Source organism: Tursiops truncatus, chromosome 19, assembly GCF_011762595.2.
Source record: "Tursiops truncatus isolate mTurTru1 chromosome 19, mTurTru1.mat.Y, whole genome shotgun sequence".
Classification (NCBI taxonomy): Eukaryota; Metazoa; Chordata; class Mammalia; order Artiodactyla; family Delphinidae; genus Tursiops; species Tursiops truncatus.
The window spans coordinates 29,178,073-29,200,674 of NC_047052.1; the positions used below are offsets into that span (position 1 = coordinate 29,178,073).

Genomic DNA, 22,602 nt, shown 5'->3' on the forward strand with positions numbered 1-22,602 from the left:
TGGAGCAGTGGCCAGAGTTACAGGGCTGGCTTACCCTCGGGCACATTGTTTCCCCAGACTGGAGAAAGGGCCATTGGAGCCCCAGGCTGGCTTGCCATCTGATCTCTCCCTCCTATGTTATTTATTTATCAGATTTGCACACAACAGTTACTGTGTACCATGTACACAGCACTTACTAAGTCCTTTCCAAACATTAACTTGAGTAACCAAGTAAACTTAAGTAAAAAAACTCTGGATGGTAGCTACTGTTATTATCCCCATCTAACAGAAGAGGAAATTAAGGACAGAGAGATGCGGAGCTTGCCCAGGGTTACCCAGCTAGTCAGTGATCAGTCAGGATTTGAACCCAGACAGTGTGGATCTAGACCATGCTTTGAACTACTGCAGCCACGTCACCTCCTTTTCTCCTGAAAGCTTCAGTTTTTAATGTCTTGCTGGTGGTCAGATTAGGTCTCATTGGAGAACGGAGTGTCTCCCTTTTCCAAACACTCCCCAGCCATGGGCTAATTTTGTCAGCCTTTGGGACGAGGCCTGCAGGGCTCACTTCTGTGGGCTGTGCTCTCTTACCTGGCATCAGCCAGTGCAGAGACTGACCCTGGGTCACAGGAGACCAAGAGAGAGACTGGATGGCTCCAAGCAGCAGGTCTACTTTCTCTTGTACAGTAAACGCCTACTCATCCTGGAAATTTCAAATGAATTACCACTCCCTTGAGAAGTCTTACTCTACCCCCTGCCCCGTCCCATCCTAGGGGTTTCAGTTAGGCTATGCTGCATTACCAACCAACCTCAAAATCTCAGTGGGCCATCACAGCTAAAGTTTATTTCTCAGTCATGTCCGGTCATTTGCAGATCCAGGCAACTCTTCAGAGCCCTGTTCCTCCATGTGTGACCCTCAGTTATTTCCATCTTGTGCCTCTACCTTCTCAACACGTTTGCCTCAAAGGGGAACAAGAGGCTGGAGAATCATGGAGAGGTGTTCCAGTGGGTCATTTATACCTGTGTTTTTGGCCAGAACCAATCACATGTCCCCATTGGGCTGGGAAGTTAATCTCCTGAATGCCCAGGCAGGGTGAACACTCGTAACACCCTCCACACTAGACCAGATTTCCTTCTAATTGCTCTCATGTCCACATGTACCTTCCTTTCCTATATCAGTTTGTAATTACAAATTTGTGCGATTATATGATGGACGTCCAACTTTCCCCCAGCCTCTACGGGAATGTAACTTAGAATGTTGCTTATTGTTAACGGAGTGGATGGATGGATGGATGGATGGATGGATAAATGGTTGGATGGTTAGATGGATGAAAGGGTAGTGAGCCCTTTGTATAAAAGACGACACATTCACAATTCAGTATTACTTGCATGTGTCTGACATTTCCTCCCAAGTTTCAGAGCTAGTATAATCCTAAGAAGGGTTAATTAAGATTTCCTAAGGGATTTACATCTGAGATCTTTCAGAGAATTAATTAGTTTGGTGTTAAAGTTGCAACCAAAATCCCCAGGAACAGTTGTAATCCCTGAACTGAGATCCTGCTTCATTCTCCGTTCCCAGACTTGCTGACCTGTTGGTCCTCGCCATGGCTGTGAAGGATGGTGGGAGTATGTGAAGTCAGAGCTGGGAAATGTTCGCTGCCTCAGTCATATTATAGCTGCAGCTTCCTTAGCTCATAACCTCTGGGCATAGATGGGAAACAAAGAGACGCTAGGACATGAGCAGAAAAGGTGCGTACCACTCTAAAACGGTACATGGCATGGAAATGTATCTGCTTTTTTGATGACGGAGCCTCCAGGGGGCCCACTCCAGGGCAGAGCTGGCTTTGCAATATGTTAAAGGGGGCCTTTCAGAAGGTAGAAGAAGATGCTAAGCTGTCATCATCCTTTTTCCTTCCAGGACTTCAGGTTTCTCTTCAATCTCATCTAGAGCTTCATTTAAATAATCTACTTGTCCCTATAGCTCTGACACGAAGAAATCACCACAGAGAAAGATTTAAAATTAGTCACAATAGTCTTGCTGATTGGTTGACACACCTCTTTCTTCTGCTGTCCCACCGGAAACACGGCTCCCCTTGTCACGTCTTTACTAAGGAGACTCAGAGGCCCAGGCGCTCGGCTCAGGAATACCTTTTCTCTGCTTTCGCTTTCACATCCTTTCCTGGAGGCAATGGATGCCATATGGTGGAGCTGCTGAAAAGGTACGAAGGGGTCACGGGGTAACAGGAAATACCAGGGAAAAACAATAATTGGTAAGTATTTAAAATTATCACCCACATCATTAGCTATTACTATAATTGTTATTACTATAATCGCTATAGACATATTGAGTTGTGGGTTCTTTTATTAATAAGTGAACTCCCTTCACCTTGTGCCCCCCCCATCCAAATAATGCCCATTTAATTAAGGCTTAACTTTTGCTTTACTGCCGCAAAAATATTTCCTGACCTCCAGCGCACACGTTTCTTCCCTCCTCTCAACTCCTGTCCTGACGACCCTCTGTGCTGCATATCCATGCATATTTTCTTTTTTTAAGGCTGCGCCGGGTGTATTTGCACCATGCGGGCTCTTAGTTGCAGCATGTAAGACCTAGTTCCCTGACCAGGGATCGAACCCGGGCCCCCTGCATTGGGATCGTGGAGTCTTAGCCACTGGACCACCAGGGAAGTCTCTCCACGTATATTTTCAGTGAACTTTTCACGTGTATATCTATCTCATTTTGTGTTCTTGTTCTGGTAATCTATTGCTGCAAATACTCCAAAATTAGCACCAAATGCAATCATCATATTATGTTTATGGAGTTTTGGTGTCAGGAATTAGGCAATGACAGAACTGAGATGGTTTGTGTCTGTACCAAGATGTCTGGGGGTCTCTTCTGGGAAGACCCCCAAGGGTAGAAGTGACTTGGTGGCTGGGACAGGAATCACATGGAACTGTCTTTACTCATATGACTGGCATTTAAATATATATATTTATTTATTTATTTATTTATTTATTTATTTATTTTTGGCTGTGTTGGGTCTTCGCTGCTGCACACAGGCTTTCTCTAGTTGAGGCGAGTGGGGGCTACTCTTCGTTGTGGTGCACGGGCTTCTCATTGCAGTGGCTTCTCTTGTCGCAGAGCACGGGCTCTAGGCGCACGGGCTTCAGTAGTGGTGGCATGCGGGCTCAGTAGCTGTGGCTCGCGGGGTCTAGAGCACAGGCTCAGTAGTTGTGGCGCAGGGGTTTAGTTGCTCCGCAGCATGTGGGATCTTCCCGGACCAAGGCGTGAACCCATGTCCCCTGCATTGGCAGGCGGATTCTTAACCACTGCGCCACCAGGGAAGTCCCATGGCTGGCATCTGATGCTGCCTGTTGGCTGAAACACCTACACACGGCCTCTCCATGTGGACTGGGCTTCCTCCCATCCTGATGGCATCAGACCTCTTACATGACAGCTCAGGGCTCCAAAGGCAAATGCCGCAAGGGAACCAAGCAGAAGCTACTGCCTACTATGAGCTCGCCTGGATGTCACATATCACTGCTTTAAGTCCCAAGCCTGCTCAGATTCAGGGGGGAGAAACGTAGACCCCACCTCTCAGTGAGGAATGTCACAGACACACTGTAAGAGCATTTGGGGTGGGAGGTACTGTTGCGGCAATCTTTGGAAAGTATCGTCTGCCACAGTCCTAGAAACATTCCCTCTGGGATGGAGACCATGACTTAATTTTCTTTGAATCTTTTCCAGACCCATTACACAGTATCTTGAAAAAAAAATACATGTGTAACAATATTTACTGGTTGATTAACTGGCCTGTGTTGGAGGTAGCCGCAGGACTCTTATGGATTAAGACAATTGGGATTGAATAGCATTTTATGATGGACAAATCACTCATATATATGCGTCATTCAAATATCATTTAAATATCACAAAAGCCCTGTCAAGGAGGTGTGGGTAGCCTAATTCATGAGTTCGCAGGTGCCTCAGAGGTTTTAGACAACTTGTGTCATGTCAACACAGCTGGTGAAGGACACATTTGAGTCCAGGGTCTGCTTCCCAGCGTGGGACTCATCCTCAGAGTGGCAAATGCCCAGTTGAAACACAGGTGGAAAAAAAAGGCAGGTAACTAAGACTCTCCAAATGTTTGTCTTGAAGGTTTTGCCAGTCTCTGATCCAGCCTCTACAGGCTGTTTCTACTTCCTGCTGTGCCCCTTTCCAGGAGGCTCAATCGGGAAAGGACTCCAAGTTCAGCATCGAAAGCCAGGCTCCTGGTAACCAAAGGTGGTTGGCAAATGGTCTTTGAACAAACTTGTCTCGTGAAATGCCGGGTCGGTTTCACAAGTACATAAAATAACAACGGAATCAAAGACATAAACAAGAACAAGCCTGTAATCGTCACAGAGCTGGGCAGGCATGGGGGAAGGAAGGCGGCTTCTGATGCCTTTGCCTCTCCTGCTTTCTTTGCAGGCGATTCCAGCGCTTCGGCCATCTGTTCCTTGTTGTGGGTGGTTAAGTGAAATGGGCTGCCAATACAAATAGCCCCACTTGAGGTTTGTTTGCATAAATTGTTTTGAAAGCTTCATGACGAATTTTCAGGATTACTTGCAGTGGTAGGGACCTCGGCGGAGGCGGAAATATAAATTTAGAGATGCCAGTTGGAATCTATTAATTTGCTTGCAGCCCATTACCCTAGCTCTGTTGCTTAACTGGCTGTGTGACCTTGGGCCAGTGAACTAACCTCTCTGGACTTTAGTTTCCTTATCTGTTCAATGGGAGGTGATAGGCATAGTAGCTACTTTATGGGATTATGAAGTGGAAACAAGGTGATGCATATAAAGTGCTGAGCATAGGGATTGGCATATGGTAGGTACTTAATAAATGGAATGGATTAGAGTCTTTTTGCTGAAATGAGAGGAAGAACAGTCCCCCCCCCCCATTTGGTGCTCAGAGTCAGATAGCCCTGGGGTTGTGTCCCAGCTAGGTAACTTGCTACCTGGGTGACCTTGGGAGAGTTATATTTTCTCTTTGAGCCTCAGTTTTTAAATTTGGGGAATAGGACCAATAACAGATCATGAAGACTACTTGAGGCAACATATGTAAAGCACGTAGCTCTACGTCAAGCGCTCAGGATGGCTGCCCTTGTGATTATTCCATGCCGACTATGGCTGAGCTACTTCTGGATGAGTTTGAGCCCTTTACTGTCTATGTCCGGGATGGGACATCCATCCTGTCTCCTGTGTCTCCTGTATTTGTTCCGATCTTGGCTGGCTGCCTGGAGAAGTTTCTTCAGAAGGAGCTATGTGGGAAAGAGCGATGGGCTCACTGGGAAAGAGCGATTGGTGCTCTCTGCCAGAGGAATAGGGGCACCGAGTGAATCTGTTGACCTTACGCTAGACTCTGGCAGGGAAGACATTAAGACCACTGCCTGCACATGTTCAGCTGGTAAAGAAAGAAGATGCACAGAGTGAAGGCGTCAGATGGAGAGATGCCATAGCCCATGACTGCCAGCTACCAAATGTTACAAATTTTGAGCTGGATGTTTGACTCCCCTGTGCTGCTAGTATCTTGGGGAGCATGTTGGGGGAATCCCCAGGGAAATAGTTCATTTGGGGTTCATTCGCTGGGGCTAACAGAGAGAACGAGACAGAAAAATGAAGAAGAGAGAAGTAACAAAAGCATGGGATTAAGAAGGACAGACAGAGAAGCAGACAAGAGACACAGAGAGAGGGAGAAAAGAGAGAGGGATGGGAAGACGAAGAGACATACAGTCAGAGAGACATGGAGGAGAAGGAGATAGAGATGGAGACAAACAGAGAGACAGAGAAGGAGAGACTCAGAGAAGGCGAGACAGAGACCAAGATGGAGACATGGAGAGACATAGACAGTCTACAGGGAGAGAGGAAGAGAGATACTCCTTCAGAGAATGGAACAGAGGCAGAGAGAGATGGAGTAGGAGAGATGGAGAGATCAACAGAGACAGAGAGAGAAGAGAGAGGAGGAAGAGACCAATGGCTACCCCTAGCTCCCACAGCCAGAAGCAACAGGGAATGGCGTCCAGTTTCTTTCATCTGGACAGTCCGATCTGCACACCCAGGGACCATCAGAAGGGTTGGTGGCCCCCATCTTGCTCCCGGGACACCAGCTGCCCATCAACCCTCAGCCTGGCACACTGGCAGGACCTTTCCAGCTCCCAGGGGCCTGACCCAGTTCTTTCACCTTCCGGCTCCACGGTCCCATCTCATAAATGCAGACCAGGAACTGCCCAGATGGAGCGAAGGGCCAGGGCTTGTGGCCGTGCCCGTCGAAGCATTTCTGTCGACGACAGTTAAATTGTTGAGGCCTCTGTTCTTCATTTACATCACAGACACGAGGGTCCTCTGACGACCTCCCCCAGATGAAAGCCAGCTGCCCCCCATCTCATCCACCGTGCACTTGCTTCACTTCAGACGGTCTTCTGACTTTCAACTCAAACCTGCCGTCTGCCTTCACAGGCTATAGCGCGTAATGATATTTTATTGTGTGATTTCACCAAACCCTAGAGTTTTGCACTTATTTTAAGCTAATGGACTAAATCTGGACCCATTTGCTAAAACAAGTTCTCTTTTAGTAAGGAGTAGAGTGGTTACACATAAATCAGGGTTTCAGGTAAAATATTAGGTTTCTATTGCATCAAACCCAGTAACAGGCTGTTCTTTTATGTGATTGGTAAAGCAGCTGACACAAGGCATGTTTAAAACTTGCCTTCCTACTGGGAGGGATTCACGGCAAACTATTTTGTCCAATGCCCTCAGTCATTTGATAAATGTTTGCTGAACTTCTATTATATGTAAGTCCTTGAGGCATATGCAATTGAAAACCATGATCCAAAGGAGATTACATGCTGGGTGGAAATAGGTATGAAGAAGAAAGGGCTCAGGGCGTTATGGTGGAACAGAGGGCACAGTTCTCCGTATATTCCCTGGCAAGTGAATATACTCTCAGCTTTGTGGGGTACGTGGCTTTGAGGGTAAAGCTTCAAATTTGGGTAAGATTTTAGAGCAGTGGCTCTCAAACCAGAGACGATTTTGCCTTCGATGGGACCCATGACAATGGCTGGAAACATTTTCAGTTGTCACATCTGGGAGGATGGGGTGTCAGGGATGCAGCTGAACAGTGTACAGTGTACAGGACAGTTCTCCACAACACAGAATGATCTGATTTAAATGTCAATGGCTCTGCTATTGAGAAATCCTGCTTTATTTTTTGTGTTGTGACTTTGTTTTCTTAAAATTTTTTATTAAAGTAGAGTTGAGTTACAATATTATATTTATTTCAGGTATAAAACATAGTGATTCAATATTTTTATAGATTTTACTCCATTTAAAGTTATTATAAAATATTGGCTATATTCCCTGTGCTGGTCAATATATCCTTGTAGCTTATTTATTGTATACATAGCAATCCCCTATCGCTACTTTCCCCTCCCCCTTCCCCTCTCCCCTCTGGTAACCCCTAGTTTGTTCTCTATACCTGTAAGTTTGTTTCTATTTTGTTATATTCATTAGTTTGTTTCAGTTTTTAGATTCCACAATAAGCGATAACATACAGTATGTGTCTTTCTCTGTCTGACTTACTTCCAAAAGCATAATACCCTCCAGGTCCACAGGTCCATCCACGTTGCTGTAAATGGCAAAATCTCATGCTTTTTAATGACTGAGTAATATTCTATTGCATATATATATGCACACACACATATATACACACACACATATATACGTATATATATCACGTCTTCTTTATCCATTCATCTGTTGATGGACACTTGGGTTGCTTCCATATCTTGGCAATTGTAAATTATGCTGCTATGAACATTGTGGCACATGTATCTTTTAGGATTTGTGTTTTCATTTTCTTCATATATATAGCCAGGAGTGGAATTGCTCGGTCATATGGCAGCTCTATTTTTAGTTTTCTGAGGAACCTCCATACTGTTCTCCATAGTGGCTGCACCAATTTACATTCCCACCCACAGTGCACTAGGGTTCCCTTTTCTCTATATCCTTTCCAACATTTGTTATTTATGGTCTTTTTGATGATAGTAATTCTGACAGGTGTGAGGTGATATCTCATTGGGATTTGGATTTGCCTTTCTCTAATAACTAACAATATAGAGAATCTTTTCATGTGCCTGTTGGCTATCTGTATGTCTTCTTCAGAAAATTGTCTATTCAGGTCTTCTGCCCATTTTTCAACCCAGTTGATTTTTTTTTTGATATTGAATCATATGAGCTGTTTATATATTTTGGATATTAGCTGCTATCAGTCATATCATTTGCAAATAGAGAAATCCTGCTTTAGATAGAAGGAAATGGGTGTGGTGGTATATATGATCCAGATGGGCAGGTGGTCAGGTGTAACTGTGCAGGCTGTGCACTGCCCAAGTCCAATAGATGCTAGTCACATTGCCTCTGATGAAAGCGGGCCTCCTGGAGTTGTGCAGTGCAACGGCCTTGCAGGTAGAGGGAAAAGTACAAGTAAAGATCCAAAGGCAGAACAGTTTCTGTGAGGTTTGGCTTGAAGATAAGGTGCTTGGAGGGGATTGGAAAGGAGTGAAAAGTTGGGGTTGGTTCTGGGATCTAGGACTTTGTTCTGTAAGCACTGGGGAGCCATTGAAGGCTTTGGAAAATAAAATGAAAAGATCTGGGATGTGCTTTGGAAAGACACAGATCATGAACTGAGCCCTCTCATCTTTCACGTGCCCAGGCTACCCCGAGGCCCTGTTTTTGTAACATATAATAAATGAAGTATGGTTCTTTAACATTATAATGATTTTTTCATTTGCGGTGACAATGAAACCAAAGGAAGGGAGAGGATTGTAAACTGGAAAGCTTCCTGAGGATGACTCTCTGAGAGCAGAGAACAGAGATTTAGGTATTTGCTGTCAAGGTGACGGGACCATGATCCAGGGGCTGCTCTGGTGGGTACCTGGGTGGCTGACAGGCAGGGTCAAGGGCATTACACTGAGAATTAGCTGTGCTAGGCCCTAGTCTCTCCCTGCTACCTCTTGTGGCTCTGAGCAGTCCACACCCATACCCTGGCTCCCAGTCTCCCCAACTTTAAACTGTGTATTTCCCCATCTTGTTGTGGTGAAGTCCATATAATGGGTAAAAGTGATGATGGACTAATCAGTTATGGGGTGAGGAGCTGCAGGTTTTACTATTAAAATGTATTTCATTGGTTGATGACTTAAAAGGCAGTGCAGTGTGGCTGTCAAGCAGGTAGCCTCTGGAGTTGCCTTCCCAATCAGAAACCAACACTGCTCCCTAGTAAGTGGGTGACCTTCAGCTGAAGAACGAACCTTCCTGTGCTTCAGTTTTCTAAACCTTTTTCTTTAAAAAAAAAAAAAATTATTTATTTATTTGGCCGCACCAGGTCTTGGTTGCCGCACACGGGATCTTCATTGAGGCATGCAGGATCTTTAGTTGCGGCATGTGGGCTCTTAGTTGCGGCATGTGGGCTCTTAGTTGCGGCATGTGGGCTCTTAGTTGTGGCATGTGGGCTCTTAGTTGCGGCATGTGGGATCTACTTCCCTGACCAGGGATTGAACCTGGGCCCACTGCATTGGTAGCGTGGAGTCTTAACCACTGGACCACCAGGGAAGTCCCAAGTTTTCTAAATCTTTGCATCAGTGGGGATAGTACCACCTTGTAGAGTTATTATGAAAATTAAATGAGTTAATGAATGTAAAATACTTAAATAGTAGCTGGCAGAAAGTAAATGCTCAATAAAATATTTGGTATTTTGATCATCATCATCATCATTATTTTCATTAGTCTCTTTTCTGTGCTTATCCTTTAGGGTTTGAGAGGTGACCCTTGAGAACCAGTTGGTGTGTCCTGTGTAAAAGATACTTAACAGATTAAACACAGGGAATGATTCTGACCTAGTCTCTGAAGAAGGTTGTTTCTTTATGTGCTGTTTTTATTCATCATCACGATTGTGCATCTTCTCTGAGTGTTTATTGAACATGAGGGTCAGTCTCTGGGAGTTAAATGTTTCCCTGACTCGAACCCATTAGAGATGAGCTGCCCTCCCATTTCTGCATCTGGCATTGGGGGTGCAGCAGGGGGAACCCAGTCAACTCAGAGTGGAAACAGCCATTGGCAGTTGAGTCCCAGCAGACTGGAGGGAAACGTCTTTGGTTATGCCCAATAAGTATAAAAAACTGAAACAAAAAAAAAAAACCCTAATTTGGACAAAGTGATTTAAATGTGTGTGTTTTGAAGGGACCTGGAATAGGTTAGAGGAGGGAACTGACAAGTCTGTGTTTCTGGAAGATATGAGCTGAAGCTTTATCCACTGCTGCAGGCATTCACAGCGCCTCCTGCAGGAGGAAGCTTGTCACCTCATCTTGCTGTGCTGCTGAAGTCCACGTACAATGGATAAAAGTGGTGCTGGACCAACCAGCCGTGTGTGGGGCAAGGATCTGCTGGTTGTATTTACCACTAAAGTGTTTATTTCATCAGTTGATGGTTTACATGAGCAGCTAGAATACAAAGCAACTGACGAAAACCATCTCTCCCCCTCAAAGATGAGATATTTGAACCTATTGTCCAAAGGTTTTGGTAAACCCTGGGTGACCAACTGGAGTTGTCACACGTGTTGGGTGAAGTGTAAACGAAGGGAGTTCCTCACATGGACTTCGGAATTGCCTCAGTAAGACCCAGCTGTTACCTGGCCCTCCACTGCTGTATCTCATTTAAATCCACACAGGGCAAACTCCCCTGCCGCAAAACTGGGTCCTTTCTGGCAAATCTTCTCAGCATTCAGATGGCAAGATAATGCCAGATTCACCCTGGGAAACTCTCCCGAGCTGGCCTTCCTTGAGTCAAGCCCTATGTGACCCCACCTTGGGGCCATGACCTTACATGGCCACTGGGTGTCGCTGTGCCACTGAGCTGGGCCACAGAGAGCATTTATCTGGCTGTTAAAAAACCCTGCCTCTTAAGGAAAACAGTGGAACGTAACTACTCAGATGGGTCTTAATTATAATGCAAACCTTGTCAAAAATATGATGTTTACTATAGGAGGCATTTTACATGACTATCTTTCACATGCTAGGAGATATTTTAGATCCAGTTTCAAACAAAATAAAAAGAAGAAAAGAAAGGCAAGAGAAAAGCCGAATGAACATTCTTGATTCCTAATCCCCCAAATTATGATATTCTGATATATTATGTGGTTGTATTGTGGGATGATGAACACCAGGATGGAGTTTTTTCCTTTTTTTTTTTTTTTTTTTTGTTTCTGACAGCTTTTATTCCTCCCCCAGCCTCTTCCAAGAGCCACAGAAAAAATGTTTTTCAAATGAACACAGGCACGGATGTGTCACCCCATGATGGATTGCTCACTCTGGTTCAGCTTTTGATAATTAAGTTCTACTCTTCACAGACGAAGGCTATTCTGCCAAATCCGAAATACCCTGGAAAATGTAGAATTCGAAACTTATGAGAGAAAAGATTAAAAGAGCTAAATATATATGCATGGCGTTTGGCTAGGTGGTGGGGTGGGCTGCAGAGAGGGGGTGTGATTTGATATACTAATCCCTATAGGGACACATGGTGAGGAAAAATGGGGAATATTTACACACAGGGACAAGGTTGAATTAAGAGTAAGTAGATGACTTAAATAAAAAAGAACAAGGCTTCCCTGGTGGCGCAGTGGTTGAGAGTCCGCCTGCCGATGCAGGGGACACGGGTTCGTGCCCCGGCCCGGGAAGATCCCACATGCCGCGGAGCGGCTGGGCCCGTGAGCCGTGGCCGCTGAGCCTGCGCGTCCGGAGCCTGTGCTCTGCAACGGGAGAGGCCACAGCAGTGAGAGGCCCGTGTACTGCAAAAACAAACAAAAAAAAGAAGAACATTTAGGACAAACATCACTATAATAACCCTGACTAATGGGGGCTGTACTTCAATTAGGGTCTCAAAGGAGAAATATTAGATACTCCAAAACTTGAGACATTTCATATAGGTTTAGCCTAAACACAGGTTGGCAGTACTACACAGAGACTAAAAAAACCCTCCTGGTTCCCTAGAGGTGGGGCAGGTTTTCTCAAAACTCTGATTTCTCTCTCTATAAGTCTTTCGTTTGGTGCCTCAAGGCTATACACCATTAAATACAATTTGCTAACTGGAATCTTCAACCCCTGAAGACTGGTTCTGAATCATGAGCTGCGGAATCCACGCGGCTGCTCCAAAACTCTACTATGAGGTCCTGGCTGAGGTAGAGGGAGCCTGTGCAACCCCATGCGGACAGCATCGCACGCAGGCACATTGGCCTGGAGGCCACCATCTTGTTTTGCTGCATTTGTGGTTCAGCCGCTACACTCAGGCTGTGACTGATGGAGACTAGCCCATCCTTTCACCATGGATCAACACCACGGACCACAACAAGCAACAGGAGTGGCTGAGTGATTTATTAGAAGAGACTGCAAAAGATACTTTAAAAGCAAACTCCCTCACTCCGCAGTGTAATGTACCAAGGGGGGGAGCAGAAGGGCCAATAACCCATGTAGCCATTACATTCTTGGCCCGGAGCACCCTCTTCGCTGGCTCGCTCAAGTGGGCAGGAGCCGGGTTTCACAAACCGTTCCTATCTTGAGGACTCCTGGTGTTCATTTGATCGCCCTGAAAGCTGGATCCTTATCTGCCCCAGTAATTTATCTCTTTGGAAGGAGAAAGCAGAGGCAAAGACAGATACAGTCGATAAATACACTATTTTGCAGTGTACAATTAGCCTCAGTTAAATGTTAAAGTGCTACTGACGGGGGCTGCCTTTTTGCTGTGAAACAGATATTTTAAACTAACCCCAACTGGAGCTAGCTCTCCGCCAACCCAACCACTTTCTGCCTGCGGTAGTGGTGGAGAGACACTTACGTCTGGCCAATGGGAAATTTCTCAAGTCTGGAGGGAGGATGAGGGGGATAGAGATGAAAGAGGGCACGGTCAGGCCAGGTCTCTTTCCTCTTTGCCAAGAAGCTCTTGGATTTTGTATCCAATTTTTTTTTTTTTTTTTTTTTTTGCATCCGATTGCAAACCTGGCCTTAAGGGCGGTCTGGCCTGACCCTGGGCTCAAGGAGAGTGAGATAGCTTAAACCTGCTTTCTGTCAGAACTCCCTCCCCACCGAGATGGCTTGGTGGGAACCCAGAGATAAAAAACGGGAACTGACTTCTTGCATGGGGCACGAAAACAGCAGGAGGAAAAGAGGCTTCCTGCCCCTCTCTGTCAGCCGATAAGCCTAATTGGCCAGGTCTGCTGCTGCGTGTTGATTACACCTCCTAACGAAACACCATTGATTGGCACATGGTGTAACAGTGGCCCCCTTGGGCAGTGTTCCCACCCCTGTTATTTGGACAGCAACCTCTTCCTGTGGTACGGCTTCCTAGCATTATAAATTGGGTCAAAGGTGGGAAACGTGCACTCATCTTGGGGACATCAGGGCAATTTCTGACTACTTTAAGACCTAGCATGTTACCTCTTTTGAGCAGAAAAGATGCCTTAATTGGATTCAGGAAGTACTGAGTTACTAATACTATTCTGATGGTGGCTTATGTTTTCCTGAAGCCTCAGAATTAAGAGCAAGGCTGTTCAGGGATCCCAAGCCCATGTGGCCGGGCTGGGGAGCAGCCTGGGCTGGCACAAGGCACACACACAGGCTCTCAGGGCTGAGATGGGAAAGCAAGAGGAAGGGAGGTTCAGTGAGCTGTCTCAAGCCATAGGACACTGTGGTTCTAGCTGAATGAGCCTGGGCAAAAGTTATACGTCCCCCTGTCCCCTGCCACACACACATAAGGCTTAGAAGAGTATGTGGTCCAAAGCAAGCGTTCAATGTATTTTAGCAAATAGTAGGATGCTATCTCCCATTGTCATCCCGTCATTCCTCAACTCAAGACCAGATTTTGATCTATGGGGGCACAAACATTGAAAACATTATGGATACGGGGACTGGAGAGGGAACACAAAGAGCTTCTTGCCCATGTCTTGAGATCATTCTGAAAGCACTATGGTGCCACTTGGTCAACTTAAGTATACGTATAACCCAAGGCTCAGTTGTTCTGACCCTGTGTATATGCCCCCATGGAAATTCCCACACAGGTCATTGTAAAGAGCTATCGAGAGGAAATCCGTGGCGTTGTATTTTCTGGTGGCGGAGACTTGTGGGCCATCTGGGCCCCCCTTAGGAAAATTGAGAATGCCCACCATAGAGAACTGAGAAATAGAAGCAACAGACAGTAAACACACAGCAGAGGGGCTGGGGTTTTAATGCACGGTGTTACGGTGAGAAAGTAAGAAATACGATGAGAATATGCAATGTGATGCCATTATGTCGATTAACTATACATCCACACCAAGAATACATGTGTAAGGGCACACGCAGTCATGAAGATACACTTCAGAGGGGCTGACTATAGGGGCGGAGGACAATGGATATTAATGGGAATAGTCAGATAACCAAATAAATACAATGAAGTGGGTCTTGCCCAGATGGATAATGGCAATGTATGGTAACCGAGGATAAATAAAATTAACTCACCCCTCCACCCTGCCCCTGAGTTTCAAATAGAAGATGGATTACCCCTACATGTTATGAAAAGTAAAAAGATTGTGTATTCTTACATTATACCACATATGCAACAATGTAACATATTATATATATATATATATATATATATATAAAATGAATTAAGTGGAGAAAAGTTTAATAAAGTTATGCTTTTTCCCCATTTAAAAGACTTTTTTGGGAATAATTTTGGAATAATCCAAAAGATTATTTTGGAATAATTTTAGATTAATAGAAAAGTTGCAAAGAAAGTACAGGCACTTCCTGTAGACCCTTTACCCAACTTCCCCCAGTGATACCATCTTACAGAATCATGGTATATTTGTCACAACCCAGAAACCAACATCAGTACCTTACTATTAACTAAACTCCAGACTTTGTTCGAATTTCACCATTTCTCCACTAATGTGGAATACAGGAGACTGCATTACATTTAGTTGTCAAGTCTCCTCCAATCTGTGATAGTTTCTCAGTCTTTCCTTGTTTTGCTCGACTTGGCGGTTTTGAGGAGTACAGGTAAGGTAGTTTGCAGAATGGCCCTCACTTTTGATTTGTCTGATGTTTTCTTATGATTAGACTGGGGCTATGGGTTTTGTGTAAGAATATCACAGAGGTGAAATACCCTTCTGTAACATGATGTCAGGGGCATACAATGTCAACGTGATTTTTTCACCTGGGACACTAACCTTCACTTGGTAAAGGTGGTATCTGCCAGGTTTCTCCACTGTAAAGTTAGCATTTTTCTTTTTTTATACTCTATTCTTTGGAAACAAGTCACTGAGTCCAGCTCATACTCAACAAGGGGAGAATTAAGCTCCACTTCATGGATGGGGGCAAGTTTCTACCTATATTTCTCAATGCATTTTTTCCTTTTTTTATTGTGGTAAAATACACAAAACACAGAATTCACCGTCTTCATCATTTTTTAAATGTACAGTTCTCTCAATGAATTAAAAAGTAGCTTTATTGAGACATACTTCACATACCATAAACTTCACCCCTCTAAAGCTTTGAAATCAATGATTTTAGTATATTCACAGGGTTGTGCAACCATCACCACTAAATATCAGTAAGTTTAGAACATTTTCATCACCTGCCCCCAATGAAGCCATGCACCCAATAATAGTCACTTTTCATTTCCACCCTCCCCCCAGATCCTGGCAACCACTGACTCTAGATCTGTCTGTTCTAGACACTTTATATAAATGGAATCATCATTTATCAGCTGATAGATATTTGTGTTGTTTCTATTTTTTGGCTATTATGAATAATGTTGCTATGAATATTCATGTATAAGTTTTGTGTGTGTGTGTGGAGGTATGTTTTCATTTCTTTGGGGTAAATACCTAGGAGAAGAACTTCTGGGTCATAAGATAGCTCTGTGTTTATCATTTAAGGAACTGTCAAATTGTTTTCCAAAGTGGTTTCACCATTTTGCATTTCAACTAGTAGTGTATGAGGGTTCTGATTTCTCCACATCCTGGTTATGATCTGTGTTTTGGTTATAGCCCTCCTAGTGGGGGTGAAGTGATATCTCACTGAGGTTTTAATTTGCATTTCCCTGATGACTTTTGATACTAAACACTTTTTTCATGTGTTTATTGGTCATTTGCATATCTTCTTTGGAGAAATTTCTCTTGAAATCCTTTGATCATTAAAAAAATTGGGTTACTTGTGTTTTTATTATTGAGTTGCAAGGGCTCTTTATATATTCTGGATACCAGGCCCTTATCAGATATATGATTTGTGCATATTTTCCCATTCGTTTGATTGCCCTTTCACTTTCTTGCTGGTATTATTTGCAGCACAAAAGCTTTAAATTTTGATTTGTCCAATTTATCTATTTTGTTGTCATGGTTGCTTGTATTTTTCAGGTCGTATCTAAGAAACTATTGCCTAATCCGAGGTCATAAAGATTTACTCCTGTGATTTCTTCTAAGAGTTGTATAGTTTTAGTGTTAACATTCAGGTCTATGATCCATTTTGAGTTCACTTTTATGCATGGTGTGACGAAGGGCTACAACTTCACCCTTTTGCCTGAGGATATCCAGTGGTTTCCGTACATTTGCTGAAAAGACTATCCTTTCCCTCATTGAATTGTATTGGTACTCAATGCATTTCTGAAATGTCAACATTTTTCCAAAAAAATTGTTGGGTGTCTCCACTTTGCCTGCCCTAAGCCCAAGCTGTCCAGTCAACCATTGTTTCCAGTAGCATTTTAAAGATATTGTTTCATGGAAGAGCACTTGTGGGAATTCCCTGATTGTTCAGTGGTTAGAACTCTGCACACTGCTGAGGGCCCAGGTTCAATCCTTGGTTGGGGAACCAAGATCCCACAAGCTTTGCGTCGTGGACAAAAAAAAAAAAAAAAGAAAGAAGAAAGAGTACTTGCTTTTGGTGGATCAGACAAACCTGAATTTGTTTTCCACCCCTACACTTACTGACCTCACCTCTCTGGAAAGTCACTGCACTTCTCTGAGCCTCATCCCTTTATCTGAGAAACATGCCAGGTGGACTGTAGGTGGGAGTGAGAGAACCTAGGAAAGTGCTTTGTAAACTAGAAAGTGAAGTGTCCTGTGTATTTTTTACTGATTGCTGCGTAACAAATTACCCCCAATCTTAGTGGCTTAAAACAATAGACATTTCCTATCACACAGTTTCAATGGGTGAGGAACCTTGGCATGGCCAAACTGGGCTCCTTGGCTGAAGGTCTCTCCCAGGCCGTGTTGGAGGTATTGGCTGGGTCTGTGGTCATCTGATGGCTCTCTTGCAGAAGGATCCACTTCTAAACTTGTTGGTGTGGGCGGGACTCAGCCCCTCGTAGGCTGTTAGGTGGAGGTGCCTTCAGCTCCTTGCCTTGTGTGTTTCTCCACTGAGTCACTCCCAACATGACAGCTCGCTTCATCAGGGCAAGTAAGGAGAATCACAGGGTGTGTGCACAACGGAAATCAGCCTTTTATAACCTAATCTGGAGTGATCATCCGTCACTTTTGCATATTCTATTCGTTACAGGTCCAGCCCACACTTGGCAGGAAGGGATGATACAAGGGTGTGAATACCAGGAGGTGGGGATCATGGAGGGTCGCCTTAGAAAGCAGGCTACTACATCCTGTCAGGGCAGCAGGAACAAGGCATTTCTAGATCTCAGAGCTCAGAGGTGTGTCTTGTACATAGTGGGTCTTCAACCAATGTTTGTTGAAAGAAGAACTCATTTCTGTAAAACTTGTTCTAACCAGCTGCTTTGTATCATCAACTTCAACCATTAGAAATTCACTTCCATGTGTAGTTAGGCAACTAAAAATATAGCCCTGGTCACTTGCCTGCCTCATTTCCCCTGAAAACTACATTTCCCAGCTTCCCTTGCCAACTGGCTTCTGGTTAGGGCAAGCCAGTGGGGGGCACTGGTTGAGACTGAAGAATAGGAGAAGGGGAGAAGCTAGGGCATTTGCCTCCCACCCACTCCTGTTTTGGGTGACATCTCTAGTGGGCTCTGAGGCTCCAACTCCTACCATTTGGGCTCTTCCTGTGGTTCCAGCTCCCAGGCTTGGTAACACTGCCTTTGCCCTTCCAGCACTGCTGTTGTCATCTTTGAGCTGCTTCACCTTCCCCTGTCTGGCTCTTCAGCTCTCCTCCACCTTTGTACCTAATTCTCTGCATTAAATGCCACTGATTAGAGACCCTGGAATGGGCCCAGTTTCCCAAGTCAGACCCTGACCCATGCATCCTTTTAAAGTTTAGAATATCCGCTCTCCTTTGATGACTTGATCTCGTTAGGTCCTAACAACATCCTTCTGATCGGGTGGGAGAGGTAGCAGATGTGTCTTCACTTTACAAACCCTCATCTGCACTACAGCTCAGTTTGGGAAGGGGACCTACGTAAGGTGACACCATAGTGTTGAGACCCAATCTCGAATACCACACCCTCTGCCCTGGGCCCCTTCCAAATGTCACTCCAATTTCTGTCAAGATCCTCTGATGCCCAAGTGCTTTCATGTTCCCTTATGAAACCCCTGGCTCGCTTCACATTCGGCGGTGGTTCTTAACCCTATTTTTGTTAAGGGAGCTCCGGGGTAATGACCCTATAACTTCCGCCCAGTACAAGAGCTTAGGAAGAGAGTGAGGAGGGGCTGAAACCAGCTCATGCTCTGTTTGCTAAGCTGGGCATCTTGGCTCGGGGCTGAGCCTTCCCAGAGGAAGTGGCACCTTTTTCTAACTCATTATCCCAACAGGAGTGCCTTTTTCTAAATTTCCTGAGGGCATAATATAGATTAGCAGCAGCTCTGGTCAGAAACCCCTTTCAGATGAAATGCAAGCAACATGACCTCTCCTCAGAAAAATACACATATTCATACAAAATTGTGCATGATTTTAGGGGTTCATAGGCTCCCTTAAATGTCATGGTGCAGCCTCTAGGGATCGATGGAATTAAGCTTCATACCAACTTGTATAGTGTTTCAGGATTTCCCAAATGCTGTTCACCACCTAGAAAATGTTTAACACATCGCCACACCACTTTTACTATTGTTCATTTAATATTTCCTTTATATTAACTTCCTATAGTTTAATTGAACTGTGAAAGCATACTTGATAGCACTATCATGATATCTGTGAAGTCACAGGTTTGGTGTAGTGGTTAAGAGCTTGGCTCTGGAGCCAGACTGCCTGGGCTGGCATCCTGGCCACCACTTTTAGCTGTGTGACCATGAGCAAGTTACTTGACCTCTCTGAGCCTCGGTTCTTTATCTGCAAAACGAGGCTAATAAGACTACCTTCTGCATAGGGTTGTTGTGAAGATTAAATAATTTTGTGTATGGAAAGTCCTCTGAACGGTGCCTGGGACATAGTAAGTCCTCCATCAATGCTATTATTATGACACCAATATATTATGCATTTTCCAGTACATTTAAAAACAGACACACAATATTAAGATAAAAAAGCATCATGTGTGTGTCACCCCAAATGATCTTATGTACCCCAGTAGCTGACACATTTTGCACTTTGGAAAATGCTGCTGAGTAGTCGTGACCTCTCACATGTATGTGTGCGCGGGTGCGTGTACACACACACACACACACACACACACACACACACACACTCCAGCAAAAGAAGCAGGAAATCCCAAAGAGGAGATAAAGTAACTGATAGTGGCTTTGGAAGGATACTGAGAGGGCATCTGAGGGTCTGTTTGTTTCTGGATTACGGTGACAGAGCAATAAAGAAAAACAGACTCTATTTATCCTACTCGATGCCACTTCCAGAGAGGCCAGGAAACACATCCGCCCCTATCTAGTGACTGTTGCCGTGGGGCCCCCCTTGGTCCCTATCCTGCTAGCTGGCTGCAGTGAGCTGCTGAAGGCCTTCCAGTCGGGTGTGGGAGCTTCTGCTCTGCCCTTCTCCGTGGGGGGCACTCGCCCCTAGAGCCTGGATCTGTGCACAGAGAGGTCTGCTTTAGCAGGAGGGTGTGCTGTTGCTGTGGCCTAAAACACCTGTCCACAGTGGCGAGTGGGAAGAATTTGGGCCAAGCCTCGGGGGAATCATTTGTAATTTTGTCCATAATTTCTTACATCTTCTTCAAAAGCACCCTGATTTTGTTCTAGGGAGGCTCACCCTACTTCCCTAATGGTTCATGTGCTTCAAGTTCCAGGGGAGGAGCTTGTGACTGAAGCTAAACCAATCAGCTCTGCCCATCCCTCCTACCATGGTGTTTGGTTTAGGAATGGGCACATGACCCAAGTGGGTCCAATCAGAACCAACCTGACTCAACACTGGGACCTTTCTTTGAGCTATCAGAGAAGGAGCCTCTGTTCCTCAGAACCAGCAGTAGGAATAGAGGAGCCTGAAATGGCCAGAGGTGCCTGAGGATGAGCCAACCCAGGGGGAACAGAATCAAGGGATGGATCCTTCTTCTATTGGTTGAGCCTGGATCACGCTGTGCCAGAAGTCCACCTTCCTCCTAGATTTGTCTTTTGCAAGTGAAAAATACAAAACCGGATCCGCAGACTCAGCCCTGGGAAAATGAGCCGTTTAACAGTTGCAGCTGGGCAGCTGGGGACTGCTGGTGGGTGCGACTTTAAAAGTTGGAAACCAACGTTATTTGCTTCTTCACTCTGTGGAAGAAATTATGGCCACGAGCTATACGTATGTCACCTTTATTCAAGATGACCATTCAACCTTAGTCTGGGCCATTCCACAGGAGTAACAATCTCTTATATTCATTTGGTATCCCCAGCTTGTAAAGTACCTTCAATTGCATCGCCTCTTTGGATGTCCCCGTAGTGACCCTTGGAGGAAAGCTGAATGGGAATTAGTAGTCCCAGTTTATAGATGGGCAAACTGAGTGTTAAGGGCTGAAGGTTCCCGTCCAAGACACACATCTGATTAGTGACAGGCAGGACTTGCATCCTTGTTCTACCATGAAATCACTGCTTTTCCTAATTCACTAGTAGGAAAGCTAAGTATACTTTGCTCAGGAGGCCACACTGCATGGGGTGGGGGGCAAGAGGGTGGACTCTGGACTATACTAGCTCCCAGCTGCTTACTAGTGATGTGATTCCAATACTAGTTTTCCTTTTGCGCGCCGGTTTCTGCATTTGTCAAAGTGGATGGTAATAACACCCACCACATAGGTATCATCCTCTTTTGACAATGTTAAACCTCATTGTTGTGAAAAGTAAAAATCCCTATAAAGTACTTACAGGATAAATAATCCAAGTGAGCGCTTATTGTAACGATTCATTATGAATCAGAGTGGCGTCATAAAGCCTCAGGCTTGTCTGGAAAACAGCGGAGGGACAATTCCTTGGCAGGATAGGGGAGGCGATGCCTACAGCTCTTGGCAAATCCACTTCTGTCCAAAAGACTTGATGTAGAAACTGATGCTCTAAACTGACTGGTGATCAGTTTTGAAGGAGAGATGATAACTCATTGGTGTGACAAGGGAGGAGAGGGAAAAGGAGGTGTGTGTGACCGGGGAGGTCTGAGCTCCAGCTCTAAAGATGGTGTATCTGTCAGTTGCATCCATCCCCTTTCCACTGGGGATAAGCCCTCGTCCAAAACACCTGCAGGGCTCAATAAGACACAAATTGCTGAAACCCACCCCCAGAATTTCAGATTCCATAGGACTGATTCCATAGGGACCTGAGAATCTGCTGCTGGTTGGGGGGCCCTGCTTCAGAACTTGCCAGGGACACCCCATTTTTATTGAAGTATAGTCGATTTACAATATTGTGTTAGTTTCAGGTGTACAGCGGAGTGATGCAATTTTTTTTTTCAGGTTATATCCCATTATAGGTTATTACAAGACGTTGAATATAATTCCCTGTGCTATACAGTATATCCTTGTTGCTTATCTATTTTATGTATAGTAGTTTGTATCTGGTAACCCCATACTTCTAATTTGAGGGACATCCCATTTTTAACATTAGAAATGGTCCGGAAAATTTGGTGGAATTAATTTCCCACTGACCTATATTTTGATGTTAAGATAATATTTTGTTACTCTTGGTAATCTTTCAGTAGGCATCCTGATTCTTAGAACTAGATGTTCTCTGTTTTTCTTTTTCTTTTTTTCTAAATTTAACGTATTTATTTTTGGCTGCGTTGGGTCTCTGTTGCTGTGCACGGGCTTTCTCTAGTTGCGGTGAGCGGGGGCTACCCTTCGTTACGGTGGCTTCTTTTGTTGCGGAGCATGGGTTCTAGGCACACAGGCTGTAGTAGTTGTGGCACGCAGACTCAGTAGTTGTGGTGCACAGGCTCAGCAGTTGTGGCTCACGGGCTCAGTTGCTCCGCGGCATGTGGGATCTTCCTGGACCAGGGATCGAACCCATGTCCCCTGCACTGGCAGGAGGGTTCTTAACCACTGAGCCACCAGGGAAGTCCCTAGACGTTCTCTGCTTTTCTAACTCACCTCACTTAACTGATGCCACATGCCAGGGGAGAGGGTGTATTCTATGTGCCATGTGTGGGTATGAATTGTTTTGGGGAGGTCTCCCTAAACCTGGTCTAGGCTTGCTTCTCCTACTCAACATACACA

At 44.9% G+C, this 22,602-nt stretch overlaps 1 non-coding gene across 1 annotated transcript; it reads right to left on the reverse strand.

The window, feature by feature from the left end:
* Positions 1–9,539: 9,539 nt before the first annotated feature.
* On the reverse strand, positions 9,540–9,612 carry TRNAG-ACC (transfer RNA glycine (anticodon ACC)). Its single transcript has one exon. It is a non-coding gene; the product is annotated as a tRNA-Gly (tRNA).
* Between the last annotated feature and the right edge of the window lie 12,990 nt (positions 9,613–22,602).